A 16,072-nucleotide genomic window follows, 5' to 3' on the forward strand; every position below is an offset into this window, starting at 1 on the left:
AACAACTTATCAATTAATACAGAAACAATTATCTGCCATTTCACATCACAGGATTATATATCCACAAATATTTTCGAGTTTTTTTAAATCATCTTCAGGTGGAGAGACATAATTGACAAATTGAGCATAGGTGAAATACAAGAAAAAAAAATGAATAATTTCGAGGAAAAATTGTTCCGGGGCCGGGCACCGAACCCGGGACCTTTTGGTTTAACGTACCAACGCGCTACCAACTGAGCTACCCGGGAACTCTCAGTTGGTAGAGCGTTGGTACGTTAAACTATAGGTCCCGGGTTCGATGCTCGGCCCCGGAACAATTTTTCCTCGAAATTATTCAAATCAACTTTACAGGGAGTTATACCTGAAATCTTGATTTGCAAGGGAAAAAATGGATATATATATATATATATATATATATATATATATATATATATATATATACACACATTATAAATAAAAATCAAAACTGGGCGAATGTTACTTATGTCCCGACCACTATAGGAGATATAGGCCAGTTTTACACTAATCCTACACATCTTGACGGGATAATAAAAGCCTAAACTAACCTAACCTAACCTAAGTGCTTCGGTGTCTATTCCAAAATCGGCGGAAGTCGCTCAACGCTCGTTTGATCAATATTCGTTCAGTGGGCGGTGGATACTCTACATTGACCCAAAACTGTTTAAAAACAATATGATATAAAATGTGGTTTTAAGTAATTTTAATATGATAAAACATTTTATAAAGTTTTCAAACAACAGTCATATAAAGTGATGCCACGTTGCAGGTAGGTAAAAACTCGCTATGAAGCGCTGTTTTTCTGATCATTGAACTTCGATATATGGAGGGGTGCTCATCTTAGACGTATGCTCATAATACCCTGACCTACCCATATATCTAAACAATTCATCCAATCAGAATGAAATTCATATGGCATATTCAAGACCCAAATATACAGACTTTTTTAAAACTTGGTTATAATTGGTTGGGTAGTTTCCAAGATAAAACGAATTTAAATTGTAACCTGTCTGTTTTGGTTACTTCAATCATTATTGGTAGCTCAGTTAGTTGACCACGGACACGAATTCAAGCCTCGACGATGGCGAAGTTGTATTTGTGGTAGACAAAGCCAAGATTGAGAGTCGTTTTCTCAACAGTTGTCCCGTTTTCTCTCGCATTCCACTTATGATCTTCCTCTTTCATTATCATCTCCGCCTGCTAGTGTTTGGGGACGGTATCTGTTCCTGGTGACCGCTAGCCTGTTCCTACTGATGCTACTACTGCTACTATTAGCCTACTGATGCTACTACTGCTATTGCTGCTACTGCTACTAATATTACTACTACTGATGCTACTACTGCTAGTGATATTGCTGCTACTGCTACTAATATTACTACTACTGATGCTACTACTACTACTGCTATTGCTGCTACTGCTACTAATATTACTACTACTGATGCTACTACTGCTAGTGCTACTAAAACCACTGCCGCTAATACTTCTGTTACTATTACTGATACTGTTCCTACTACTGTTACTGCTGCTACTGATGTTATTATTTTTATTAAAATACTAGCCGTACCCGTGCGCTCCGCTGCACCCGTTAGAAATAAATATAAAGTAATTACATAATTAAAATAGGACGTTTGATCCAGGGAACATTCGTGTTTGATAGAAGGATAAATCGTTTAATATGTTACTTAATTAAATTGTATTTAAATAATTAAAATGCGATCATTTTGATCCAGAGAGCAATCATTTGGTGCAATGACTATTCCTTTAACATGTTTCTTAATTTTTATTACATGCAACCATAGTTTAATGAACAGTGATATCATTTAGATTTAATGTGGAATTTTATTTTACTTGCTATATGTTTCCATTGAATTATGGTAATAACTTCATTTTAACCATTGTTTTCTACGTATTCAGTAAATGGCGCTTGGCCCACTATGGTTCTGAACGCTTGAAATAACTTATATTATATTATATTATATTATATTATATTATATTATATTATATTATATTATATTATATTATATTATATTACATTATATTATATTTACTTACTTACTTACAAATGGCTTTTAAGGAACCCGAAGGTTCATTGCCGCCCTCACATAAGCCCGCCATCGGTCCCTATCCTGTGCAAGATTAAGCCAGTCTCTATCATCATACCCCACCTCCCTCAAATCCATTGTAATATTATCCTCCCATCTACGTCTCGGCCTCCCTAAAGGTCTTTTTCCCTCCGGTCTCCCAACTAACACTCTATATGCATTTCTGGATTCGCCCATACGTGCTACATGCCCTGCCCATCTCAAACGTCTGGATTTCAAGTTCCTAATTATGTCAGGTGAAGAATACAATGCGTGCAGTTCTGTGTTGTGTAACTTTCCCCATTCTCCTGTAACTTCATCCCGCTTAGCCCCAAATATTTTCCTAAGCACCTTATTCTCAAACACCCTTAACCTATGTTCCTCTCTCAGAGTGAGAGTCCAAGTTTCACAGCCATATAGAAGAACCGGTAATATAACTGTTTTATAAATTCTAACTTTCAGATTTTTGGACAGCAGACTGGATGATAAGAGCTTCTCAACCGAATAATAACACGCATTTCCCATATTTATTCTGCGTTTAATTTCCCCCCGAGTGTCATTTATATTTGTTACTGTTGCTCCAAGATATTTGAATTTTTCCACCTCTTCGAAGGATAAATCTCCAATATTTATATTTCCATTTCGTACAATATTCCCGTCACGAGACATAATCATATACATTGTCTTTTCGGGATTTACTTCCAAACCGATCGCTTTACTTGCTTCAAGTAAAATTTCCGTGTTTTCCCTAACCGTTTGTGTATTTTCTCCTAACATATTCACGTCATCTGCATAGACAAGAAGCTGATGTAGCCCGTTCAATTCCAAACCCTGCCTGTTATCCTGAACTTTCCTAATGGCATATTCTAGAGCGAAGTTAAAAAGTAAAGGTGATAGTGCATCTCCCTGCTTTAGCCCGCAGTGAATTGGAAAAGGATCAGATAGAAACTGACCTATACGGACTCTGCTGTATGTTTCACTGAGACACATTTTAATTAATCGAACTAGTTTCTTGGGAATACCAAATTCAATAAGAATATCATATAATACTTCCCTCTTAACCGAGTCATATGCCTTTTTGAAATCTATGAATAACTGATGTACTGTACCCTTGTACTCCCATTTTTTCTCCATTATCTGCCGAATACAAAAAATCTGATCAATAGTCGATCTATTACGCCGAAAACCGCACTGATGATCCCCAATAATTTCATCTACGTACGGAGTTAATCTCCTCAAAAGAATATTGGACAAAATTTTGTACGACGTCAACAAAAGTGATATTCCTCGAAAGTTACCACAGTTGGTTTTGTCCCCCTTTTTAAAAATAGGTACAATTATGGACTCCTTCCATTGTTCTGGTACAATTTCCTTTTCCCAAATAGCAAGTACATGTTTATAAATTTCGCTATATAATGCACTTCCACCCTCTTGTATTAATTCTGCTGGAATTTGATCGATACCTGGAGACTTGTACTTTTTCAGATTTTCTATCGCAATTTCGACTTCTGAAATCGTGGGTTCGGGCATAAATGGCTCAGCAGTTTGTGTTTCAATATCGTCCCGATCATTTCTATTTGGCCTATGTACATTTAGTAGTTGCGCAAAATAGTTTTTCCATCTGTTTAGGATTGATGGAGAGTCTGTAAGCAGGTCACCATTCTCATCCTTGATCACGTTTACCCTTGGCTGATATCCGTTCTTAAATTCCTTTATACCCTTATATAAATCTCGAATGTTTTTATTCTTACTATTTGTTTCTACCTCATTCAGTTTTTCCTTCAAGTAACCTCTCTTTTTATTCCTAAGTGTACGACTTGCTTCCCGTCTTTCATTGAAATAATTATCTCTCTTCTCCTCAACTGGATCCTGTAAGAATTTCAATTTTGCCTGTTTCCTTCTTTCTACTACCATGCAACAATCTTCATCAAACCACGGTTTCTTTTTCTTAGTTTCATAATAACCTATGCTCTGCTCAGCTGCAATTTTGATACTATCTCTGATATTTTCCCACACGCTATTAACGTCTAATTCTTTCTCAACTTCGTCGGAACTTTCTAAAGTGGCAAACCTATTCGAAATTTCGACCTGATAATTTTGCATAGCTTCCTCGTCCTTTAATTTCGAAATATTGAATTTAGTAATATTAACTTGTTGCTCTACTCGCTTGGCTACTGATAATCTTTCTCTTAATTCTCCAATCACCAAATAATGGTCAGAATTACAGTCTGCACCCCTGAAAGTTCGAATATCTACTATACTAGTATGTCTCCGTTTATCTATCAAGATGTGATCTATTTGGTTGTGTGTCAATCCATCTGGAGAAGTCCAAGTATATTTATGTATATCCTTATGGGGGAATGTTGTACTTTTGACAATTAAATTTTTCGATGTGGCAAAGTTGACTAATCTAACTCCATTGTCACTACTAATTGCGTGTAGGCTCTCTTTTCCAATAGTTGGTCTAAAAATATCCTCCCGTCCTACTTTAGCGTTGAAATCCCCCAATAAAATTTTCATGTGATATCTAGGGAACTGATCAAAAGTATGTTCCAATTCCTCATAGAAGCTATCCTTTATATAGTCGTCTTTCTCTTCTGTAGGGGCGTGAGCATTTATAACTATGATGTCGCACCATCTACCCTTAAGTACTAAATATGATAACCTGTCACTGATAAATTCGACCTTTTTTACTGCTGATTTTATTCTTTTATGTACAAAGAATCCTGTTCCTAATTGGTGATTATTGTTTCCTTCCCCATAATACAACAAGTAATCTCCTATTTGTGATATACCATTCCCATCTAACCTAACCTCTTGTACTCCCACAAAGTCTATTCTATATCTAGCTAGTTCTTTTGCTACTAATGTTATCCCTCCTGTTCTATAAAGACTAGTTACGTTCCAAGTGCCAAATCTCAAAACCTTAGTCCTTTGCTGTGGTCGTGCCAGAGAATCAGTCCTATTCCGAGGCTTACTGTAGGAATTCGTAACAAGCTGTTTTTTACGGTGATGGGTTGTTAGCCCTTCGCCCAACCCCCAAGCTGGAGGACCACCCCTTATCGGCTGTCCACGACTGCTTATTCAATATATTCGCAGCTACCCTCCATATCTGGAGGCCGTCTCCTCTATCCGCAACCTGATTATATTATATTATATTATATTATATTATATTATATTATATTATATTATATTATATTATATTATATTATATTATATTATATTATATTATATTATATTATATTATATTATATTATATTATATTATATTATATTATATTATATTATATTATATTATATTATATTATATAAAAAGTGTGTTGATAACGGATGTACTTCGATAAGTAAGTTTTTAATTTGTTATGGGGGCTCTTGAATCTCAGGAGGAACAAATTTTATTTTGCAACAGAGCAACATAACCTGCTTGGTTCATTGTTCAATTTTTTTGCATTGCATTTAATGCATATGTATTTTAACACGATTCAATTGAGCATAGTTAAAATTTGGATTATAAAATAAAGGAATGTTAAGCTAATATATTATTACTGCATACTAAATCAATACACTCTCGTTCGTTAATTCTCTGAGATAAACATTATTTTAAGAAATACAGGAAACGAATATACAGAATAGCCTATCAAGTTTCCTGTGCATAAGAAGCTATTTTAATCTTACCTGTCCTCAATTCACTCAGAAGTTACTGTAATAACATTATAGCATTATGTCCATATAGAGAAACTACACTTTCCAATAGTGAAATAATAATTAATTACACAAATCGGTTAATTAACTTCCGATATTACTTCATACAAACACAGAAACATTCTCTGTAGGCTATGATTCATAGCTTTAGATTGTTGTTGACCAAGGCCCCTTATAGACGAAGTCATTTGTTCTTTATTTTATTACACCGCCTTAGATGGCAGTTATCTTAATTTTAAAACTCATTTAACTCATTAAATATCAGTCCTATCAAAATTTTTTAAAGAATAAAACTTATCGGAAATGATTTTCAAAGAAAGTTTTGTTATGTAACATTTTTCACAAAAATCAATAATAAGCGAGATATTTCGATTTATTTAATTCAGGCCCCCTTTTAACTCCCCTTTTAAATAATGTATTTTGAATGCCATATAGCCTAAAATCTAAGTTACAACGAACTTAATTTATATTCCAATTTTCACATAAATCGGTTCAGCCATTATCGCGTGAAAAGGTAACAAACATACAGACAGACAGACAGAGATACAAAAATTTCCAAAAATCGATTTTCGGTTTCAGGGTGGTTAATTATATATGTTAGGACCAATTAGTTTTGGAAAATCGAAAATTACCAGAAAAATTTCGGCTACAGATTTATTATTAGTATAGATTTTATTTATTTATTTATTTATTTATTTATTTATTATTTTATTTATTTATTTATTTATTTATTTAATCTGACAGATTAAGGCCATAAGGCCTTCTCTTCCATCCTACCAGATAGCACATATAAATACAAAAAAGAAATACAAACACTGATGAAAATAATACAAATTAAATTAAAGTCCTATAAAGGATCAACAGGACCAAAAGAACACTACAGAGCTCTCATCGAGCAAATACTCGAACAAAAGAAAAAGAAAACAGAGATAGGAATGATGATAGTGATTAATAATAATAATAATAATAATAATAATAATAATAATAATAATAATAATAAATACATTACATATTAATTGTCAATTTCACAACAGCATGGATACAATATTTACTACATGTCATGGATTAAGCCGAAGTTGTGCAATCTGACAGGTGTTGAACAAGCAATTCCATGAACTAGAATGTGATTTTTTAATTTAAATTTGAATTTTGATATTGTCCGACAGTTTATGACATGGTCAGGGAGGAAATTCCAGAGGCGTGGAATCGATATGGTGAAAGATGATGAGCAGAAGGATGTTCTGTGCAGAGGAATAGAGAGAAGGTGCATGTTCCGGGTTCGAGGCAGTGAAAGGTAAACAAAACGAGATGCTAGGTAAGAGGATGTGGAGGTTGGATTTATTTTATTTTATTGGGTTATTTTACGACGTTGTATCAACATCTAGGTTATTTAGCGTCTGAATGATATGAAGGTGATAATGCCGGTGAAATGAGTCCGGGGTCCAGCACCGAAAGTTACCCAGCATTTGCTCATATTGGGTTGAGGGAAAACCCCGGAAAAAACCTCAACCAGGTAACTTGCCCCGACCGGGATTCGAACCCGTGCCACCTGGTTTCGCAGCCAGACGCGCTGACCGTTACCCCACAGGTGTGGACTGGAGGAGGTTGGATGATTCTAAATAGTAGTAAGAGGGAATAGAAGAATCTTCTTTCTTTAAGTGAATTCCAAGACAACAATTCTAGTGACGGTGTTACATGATCGAATTTTATAATGTTACAAACGAAACGAACGCAGATATTGTGAACACGCTGTAATATGTGGGCAAGATCAGTAGTTAGATGCGTGAATAGAGAATCGCAATAATCGAAATGTGGCATCACTAAAGTTTGAATCGGCTACTGCTGCTATTGCTACCGCTATTACTACTACTACTACTACTACTACTACTACTACTACTATTAGTACTACTACTACTACTACCACAATAACCATCACCACTACCACTGCTGCTGCTATTACTACCTTCACCACTACTTCTACTAGTACTACTATTACTACTACTAGTAGTACTATTACTACTTCTACTACTACTACAACTACTTCTAGTAATATTACTTCTACTACTATTACTAGTACTACTAGTATTACTATACTACTAATATTACTACTAATACTACTACTACAACTTCTACTACTACTACTGCTACTACTACTTCTACTAGTATTACTATACTACTAATACTACTACTTCTACTACTAGTACTACTACTTCTACTAATACTACTACTACTAATACTACTACTACTTCTACTACTACTACTTCTACTAGTATTACTATACTACTAATATTACTACTAATACTACTACTACTTCTACTAGTACTACCACTACTAATACCACTACTACTACTACTTCTACTTCTACTACTACTACTACTACTACTACTACTACTACTATTACTACTGGTACCGCCACCACTGTATCCATTATTGCTCCTACTAATCCCACTACCTGTTCACCACTACAAACTAAAACCAGGCTATGTGTTGTTGCATGTCATATATTTAGACAGGAAAATTGACTGTAAATGGAATTTGAACGCGGGTACTTTACTTAGATGCGATTTCCTTGAGTAATTAGACGCAAAATTTGTTCCAACCCCAGCCGGGCCGGGTCGGGTTCCGCTTCATTATTGACCGCGCAACTTTGATGTCAAGTTCTTTGTGCGCCGGGACAGCTTAATAAATTTAGTTTGAGAGTCCGGGGCGGACCAGGCGCAGCGGGGGTCCTCTTTGTCTGAACTGCAAAGAAATTTGTTTGAAAGGGACGCAGAAATGAAAAAAATCAACAAACGTGATTCTACCAGGACACAGCCCTAGCTTGGTCTTTTAGCTGGTTATCATGAAAGCGAATCGAGATATGATTCTCTACACATGCTATGTTTTTAAGGTTTACGAACAACTGTCAGACAGAGCTTCGTTATCAACATCCTTTCTTCACATTATCATTTCTTTACATATTGACGTACCATCATATATGAACGACTCTTGTAGTTGGAAAGGACAAAAGTAAAGTCAACTCCACGACAGACAAAATCGACCCAGAGGGTGGCTAAGGCTCCCTTCTTTACAGACAAACTGCATTTAATGGCAGTAGGGATGTCAGTTCTACGTGCAGTGGCCTTTGCACCCAGGAAATGCCCTTGGTATTCATTTATTTTAGAGACTGAGTAGACCCCTGGACCATAGTGCTGCTGAAAGGATTAGATTGATGAAAAAAATCCATGACCCCATCGGGAACTGAACCCACGACCTCACGGCTTGTAGCGTTACGCCTTAACCGCGACGCTACCGCACGCAGCAGTTGAAAAGGTATGTTAAGTAATTACGAACTAGCTACCATTTATAGCATTGTAGTACAGTGGACTCTCCTAAGTTCGACTGAACAGAATTGAAAGTTCAGTCCAATAAGGATAGTGGGTGTGACAGGTGAAAAGAATACAAATTCTTATTGGTTATCCAACAACGAATACAGTACTGTACTTGCATTTCCTGCCCGCCCCGAGACTTGTTTTTTTGGGGGGGTTATTTTACGATGCTGTATCAACATCTAGGTTATTTAGCGTCTGAATGAAATGAAGGTGATAATGCCGGTGAAATGAATCCGGGGTCCAACACCGAAAGTTACCCAGCATTTGCTCATATTGGGTTGAGGGAAAACCCCGGAAAAAACCTCAACCAGGTAACTTGCCCCGACCGGGATTCGAATCCGGGCCACCTGGTTTCGCGGCCAGACGTGGACCCGAGGCTTGTGTATGCGCTTCTAGTACCACAGTGGGTTTCGACAGTTCCGTCTCACAAAAGGCACAATTCTCAAATAGAAAAAGAAGAGTTCATTAATTTAAAATCCTAATCAATAAAATATTCTGTTTTCCTTCAACAAAACTATCACTCACTACAAGACACAGAACCAATTCCCATTCAAATGGCAAACCCATTTCTTAGTGACCGTATAGGGGCGTGTCTAATTCTCCTACGTAAGCAGTCGAACTATGGGATGTCTAACTTGTTTCCTGTCGAACTTAAGAGCTTCCACTATATAGCCTATGTAATGTGTATATGAAACACTAATATAATAAGTAAAATACTTTTTTCTGTTTGGGGCTAAGAGGGATGAGGTTACAGGAGAATGAAGAAAGTTACACAACGCAGAGCTGCGCGCATTATATTCTTCAACTGACATAATTAGGAACATTAAATCACATTCTAGTATACAGTCGCGAAGCTCAATACGTAGTAAATATGCAAACATTAGGTAGTTGCTCATCACTAGGATCGCTAATATCGCCTCATTACAGGCAATGCAAAATAATACCGTCACAGTATATTGTTTCAAGCACCCTCAAAACTCAAGTTTCGTGACTGTATATAGTAGACCGTGATTAAATCCAGACGTTTGAGATGGGCAGGGCATGTAGCACGTATGGGCGAATCCTGAAATGCATATAGAGTGTTAGTTGGGAGGCCGGAGGAAAAAAGACCTTTGGGGAGGCCGAGACGTAGATGGGAAGATAATATTAAAATGGATTTGAGGGAGGTGGGATATGATGATAGAGACTGGATTAATGTTGCTCAGGATAGGGACCAATGGCGGGCTTATGTGAGGGCGGCAATGAACCTCCGGGTTCCTTAAAAGCCAGTAAGTAAGTAAGTAAGTAAGTAGGCCTAAGTAATTAAGTTTGGCTTAATAATAATAATAATAATAATAATAATAATAATAATAATAATAATAATAAAAATAAATTTTTGGTGTTGGACCCCTGACTCATTTCACCGACATTATCACTTTCATCTCATTCAGACGCTAAATAACGTAGATGTTGATAAAGCGTCGTAAAATAACCTATTAAAAAATAAAAATAATAATAAACCTTAGTTATTGGCGTAATTTTCTCTCTCGAGTACTTTACATCCAGCATTTTTAGGACATGTTTTTCAGAATTTTATTTTCCTCGCGTATTTCTTTAAACAAAATAGGACACTTCTTTTCTCTTCAAGAGCGTCGTCTTCGATATAATTTAACTTGTAATAAAACTGTCGGTTTGTGTAGGCCTATATCTGAAGTACTTCGCACGCTATCGGAGGTGAAAGAGTTAAGTGGACCACCCTGTTTATGTAGATATACATGTATACTGTGTGTATGTCTACTCTATAGCATCGTTCTAATCTCATGATGATAATACACTAACCAATCACCTCAAGAAATATTCAACTCCGTGGTGAATGCAAATATACTCTGCATATTCTGTAAACTTTTATGTATACAAGTGGCTGTAGAACAGGTTTCCGCCAAACAACTCTGTTTTCTTGTCATTATCACTCCTCCATTGCTCCGCTACTCTATCTCATCGGCTCTGAATAGTTTATGTTTCGCAAATGGACGTAGAATAAAGAATTGCCTCCTCCCTATTGACGGACGACAACCCGCAATACAGCCAATAGCTGCAGGAAGGGCATTGCAAGTCCCCAGTGTGCTTGATTAATGGATCCGAGTAGCTTCATTGCTTTAACTGACATCAGGTAAAACGTTAGCTTCTGTCGTCAGATGTTCCTCGATTTGTCGTGTGGGTGATACGTAGAGAGATTAACTGGCATTTCCTTCCATGCCAGAGCGTCGGTTTATCATTCCGTGGACTCGCGGTCGATTCTCTGTTTTGACTGCAGAAATACTTGCGATAAAGTACAGTATATCGGAAAACGAAGATTTTTCCTAAAATTCTAAATTTCTTCTCAACTTCATATTTATTCATATCACGATAAAGGTGATACAGAGAAATGTAGGAGCTTTAATGACGCCGAATTATTGATTTCCCTTCAAATTTTGGATTGAAACTTTCAGTTGTCTTTCGAAGGTTTCGCACACTTATAGTGAGGTTCACGTAAGATTAATTTCGGAATCTGTATTATATGTCTTTCTGTGTTAAATTTTACCGTACCTGGTTAACATGTTTCGGCCTGCTATTGGCCTTCTTCAGAACTGGCTGTTGCTGGGCTTGGCGCCTTTTATTTTGTTTCCTGTGGGGGTGTGTTTGTGTAGTGTAATGTGAAGTCAAAGAGTGTGTGTGTTCTGAAATTGAGTTGTGTGTTGAGAATTTCATTTGGATGTGCTCTTGTGTGTCTGTATATTTCGTATTGTTCTAGAATTTTAGCTAATTAAAGAAATAATACTCCTGAATAGTTCATTCTTTATCTGTAATATTATTTTACCCTTAACCTTTAAGAGCCGTGCATCCATTATAGTGGCCAGCTAGTATTATGGTCACGACATGATATAATATGTTATAAATTGTACGTTATACATAAAATACATTGATATTCTTTAATTTCATATAACATTAAGGATATTGCACTTGATTAAAACAATAATTTTTTTTCTTTTAATGGAGCAAAATCATTTCAACTGCAGTCAACTGAAACCCCTTCAGCTTCCATGTGTACCATTACACCGATTGCTTTACATGGGCCCTCCCCATCCTTTACCACAGGCTCAATTGTTCGCAGTGACCGGACGCGAACCTGCAATCTTAGGCACGATATGCTGGCTAGACATTTCTTGTGAGTTTTAAACCGCTCGGCTAACGAATCCAACACGAATTTACCCGATTATGCAGGTATACGAACCCCTGGTTAAGAGTTAGGCATTTGCGTGCAATAGTGGCGTAAGTCTTCCGGCTTGTAAGGGTTAAAACTCAAGAATAATGGCATTTTGCAAACAATTTCAAATTAGTGTAACTCTGAAAATATTGAGATTAGGACAATGCTTATAATGACATTTTTGCTCAGAATGTTTTCGAAAATAAGTTCCGCAGGTGACGGTAAGTTCCCGTGAATCACCCTGTAGAGTTTAGCTGGTTTTTCTACACGACCGCGACTCATCTAATGTACGTTTTATATGTCAACAAAGAAAAACGATTCTCCGTCCCTGATTTTCTTCATCATGAAGGCTAACGCAATCCGACAGTCATGAATGACATTTCATTTATGTCCGTAAAACACGTTAAAAGAGTTTTGAAAACCACCACGAGCGAAAGCTATTTGTCATTGACAAATTTTGAAAGAAGTGTAGGGGAATTTTAACGACAATGAATACAACGGGATAATTGTGACGTAAGAATGATGATGCATGTGGTGTTGAACATCGCAGAATTTCCGGTTTCACAGCTTTTAAAAGAAACATTAATCATTGTCGAAATATGGAGGCTTTTTTCTGGAATGACTTCAATTAACCGGATAAGTTGTTCCGTGTCTCAGTTCTTGTTCAGTGGTCGGCGTAATGTTATGCATGCAATGTTTAAAACCGCACCGACTGGGATAAATCATTGCTTCCACCGGCCACGTTATCACGGGAGGGGGAGGGAGAGGGCGGGGGCGTGTGTGCCGCTAGGGCTTGACGCAATGCTGATACGAGGCAACGAAAAATATCCCTGCGAGAGAGAAAAACACGGGGTATTTCAGAGCTGAAATTTCGGTGTTTTATGATAAAGATACATTTTATCTAAGAGCCACTGCCCCTTCCCCAGAGGTGCGTGTCTTGTTTTGTTATGCGTACTGTAATTAGGGTATAAGCATATGTAATTTGCAGTAGTAGTATCTATATACATACGCTGAAAAACAGAGGAGTCATTTTGTAGTTTAGCATTGGCCAGAAAACGAGTTCCTCCCTAGAAGACACCTAGCAAATACGGGATAAACTGCTATCTTATCTTCACTTGTTTCTTAAAGAAGGCTTTTTGAAGTTCTCCAAAATATATAAAATACTTTTATGCTCGACCATGCCGAAATGTAGTAATTATACACCTGGTAGCACACCTTTAATGCATGTCATTAAAGTACACCTACTCATTAAAGGTCAGGTCTTTCAGCCAATGACGACTCAGGTTACAACTTTTCAGCCAATGACAGGTCAGCTTTCTACCGTTATAAAACCGCAAGTATCGATTATTCTCGGATATGCAATCGAAAGAGAATTAGCGAAAAGTCACGGAGGCTGGAAATCCAATACTGTCGCAGAAGGTTATGTTCTGTTACTATAATAATTAGCGTTAATTGTAAATAATATTCAAATAAATTCAATTTGTCATCTCGTTTTTCAATGTCTAATTTAATTTCAATGTTATCTCTGTAGGTTCTTATGGCCTAGCTAGGTCAATGTGAACATCTGTTCCTCGGAAAAAAGCAATACTTTCGCGTCTGCCAACATCTCACAACATACGGGACATTGGTCAAGGTCAGATACAAAGAAAATTAATAATATCAAGTTAGAAATATGGTCGCTTGCGCTCGTTTCATAAATATCCATACTCGATTCTTAATTACCTTCATTATAGGCTCGTTGCATAATGTACTATTAACATATAACGTCTGTATTCGACCTACAATAATAGAAACAAATGAAAGTTGATAGGATATGTAGTAAGAGCCCTAGAAGGAAATAAAATTAAGAGAGTTTAGGAAAAAGAACTACCTCACGAACGTAGGACACTTTGAACACAAAGACTTCTAAATATAACATGGAAAATGACATGAAGGCGTTAAAAATTTGTGATTGGAAGAAGATCTATACTACAGATAGAGTACAATAGTTTTTATTGTCAATTTAGTAGCGAAGAGCTTTTATAACTTGAAATACTACTACTACTACTACTACTACTACTAATAATAATAATAATAATAATAATAATAATAATAATAATAATAATCATCTTCCTAACAAGTATTAGGCCAAGTGGACTGTTACGGTCTCAAACTAGAATTTTCAGTCCATCTCTTCTTTGGACGGCCTAGAGATCTTTAATAATAATAATAACAATAATAATAATAATAATAATAATAATAATAAGGGACTCTGACACAATAACAAAAACAAAGGATACATACAAGGGGCAATCAATAAGTTTCCGGACTCTCCTGATTGTAGGCAACACACAGGATATAGAAAATGGAGAAGTTATCTAGAACCAGGGAAACGCCTGGAATCTATACTAAACGCACATCTTGAAAGGTAGAGAACAAGACTAGCAGTAAGGAGTATATGGAGAGATTCCAGGAAAATCGCAATTGGTTCCTTGATATTTTTGCACAATAACACGTGAATGGGTTATTTATGAAAGGGCCTAAGTCGCTAATTTAAAAAAAACGAGTTTATAATGTAATTCTGCTCTTTGGGTGTAGATACATCGATTTAGATATGAAGAGGACTAAGTTTAACACTCTAATGCTTAGTAGAATTTATGATACAATTTTTATTTCAGCCTTAATTTCAAAATTTCGAACTATAAGCAGTTTTTCTTAAATTGCTAACAATTTAGCAATTTAGTATTCAAGACTTAGGCCCTTTCGTAAATAACCCATTCACGTGTAAAAGCTCAGTTCTTAAATATTTTGCACATGTATGAGAGAAATTAGGTTCTAATTAAAATTACAATGGGACTTAATTTTTTCTTAATGTTATGTTTTATTTAACGACGCTCGCAACTGCAGAGGTTATATCAGCGTCGCCGGATGTGCCGGAATTTTGTCCCGCAGGAGTTCTTTTACATGCCAGTAAATCTACTGACATGAGCCTGTCGCATGTAAGCACACTTAAATGCCATCGACCTGGCCCGGCATCGAACCCGTAACCTTGGGCATAGAAGGCCAGCGCTATACCAACTCGCCAACCAGGTCGACTTTTTCTTAATGGACTGAGCCAGGAACATAAACTCTATTTTCTAAAACTAATTGTCAAACATATTGGCACTTCGTGTCCAGTCATCAATTGTACAATGTAAACAAAAGTAGCTGTTAAAACAGGTTGTATGTACGAAGCCCATAAATCTAAAAATGTCATAACATGTTGAAATTAAAAGTGGAAATAAGTTCTTGTTAATGTATGCAATCACAAATGTCACCATAAGTACTTGATTTGAATGGAGATAGTAATGCAACGAGCCTATAATGAAGGTAATTAAGAAGCGAGTATGGATATTTATGAAACGAGCGCAAGCGAGTTTCATAATTTTCACATGAGCTTCTTAATTACCATTATAGGCGGGTTTCATACGACTTTTTATGCTCGACCATATTTCTAACTTGATATTATTAATTTTATTGTATCTGACCTGGAGCAATGTTCCGTATGTTGTGAGATGTTCGCAGACGCGGAAGTATTGATTTTTTCCGAGGAACAGATGTTCACATTGACCTTGCTAGGCCATAAGAACCTACAGAGATAATATTGAAATTAAATTAGACATTGAAAAACGAGATGACAAATTGAATTTATTTGAATAT

This window comes from Periplaneta americana, chromosome 17 (genome assembly GCF_040183065.1).
Source record: "Periplaneta americana isolate PAMFEO1 chromosome 17, P.americana_PAMFEO1_priV1, whole genome shotgun sequence".
In the NCBI taxonomy this organism is placed as follows: domain Eukaryota; kingdom Metazoa; phylum Arthropoda; class Insecta; order Blattodea; family Blattidae; genus Periplaneta; species Periplaneta americana.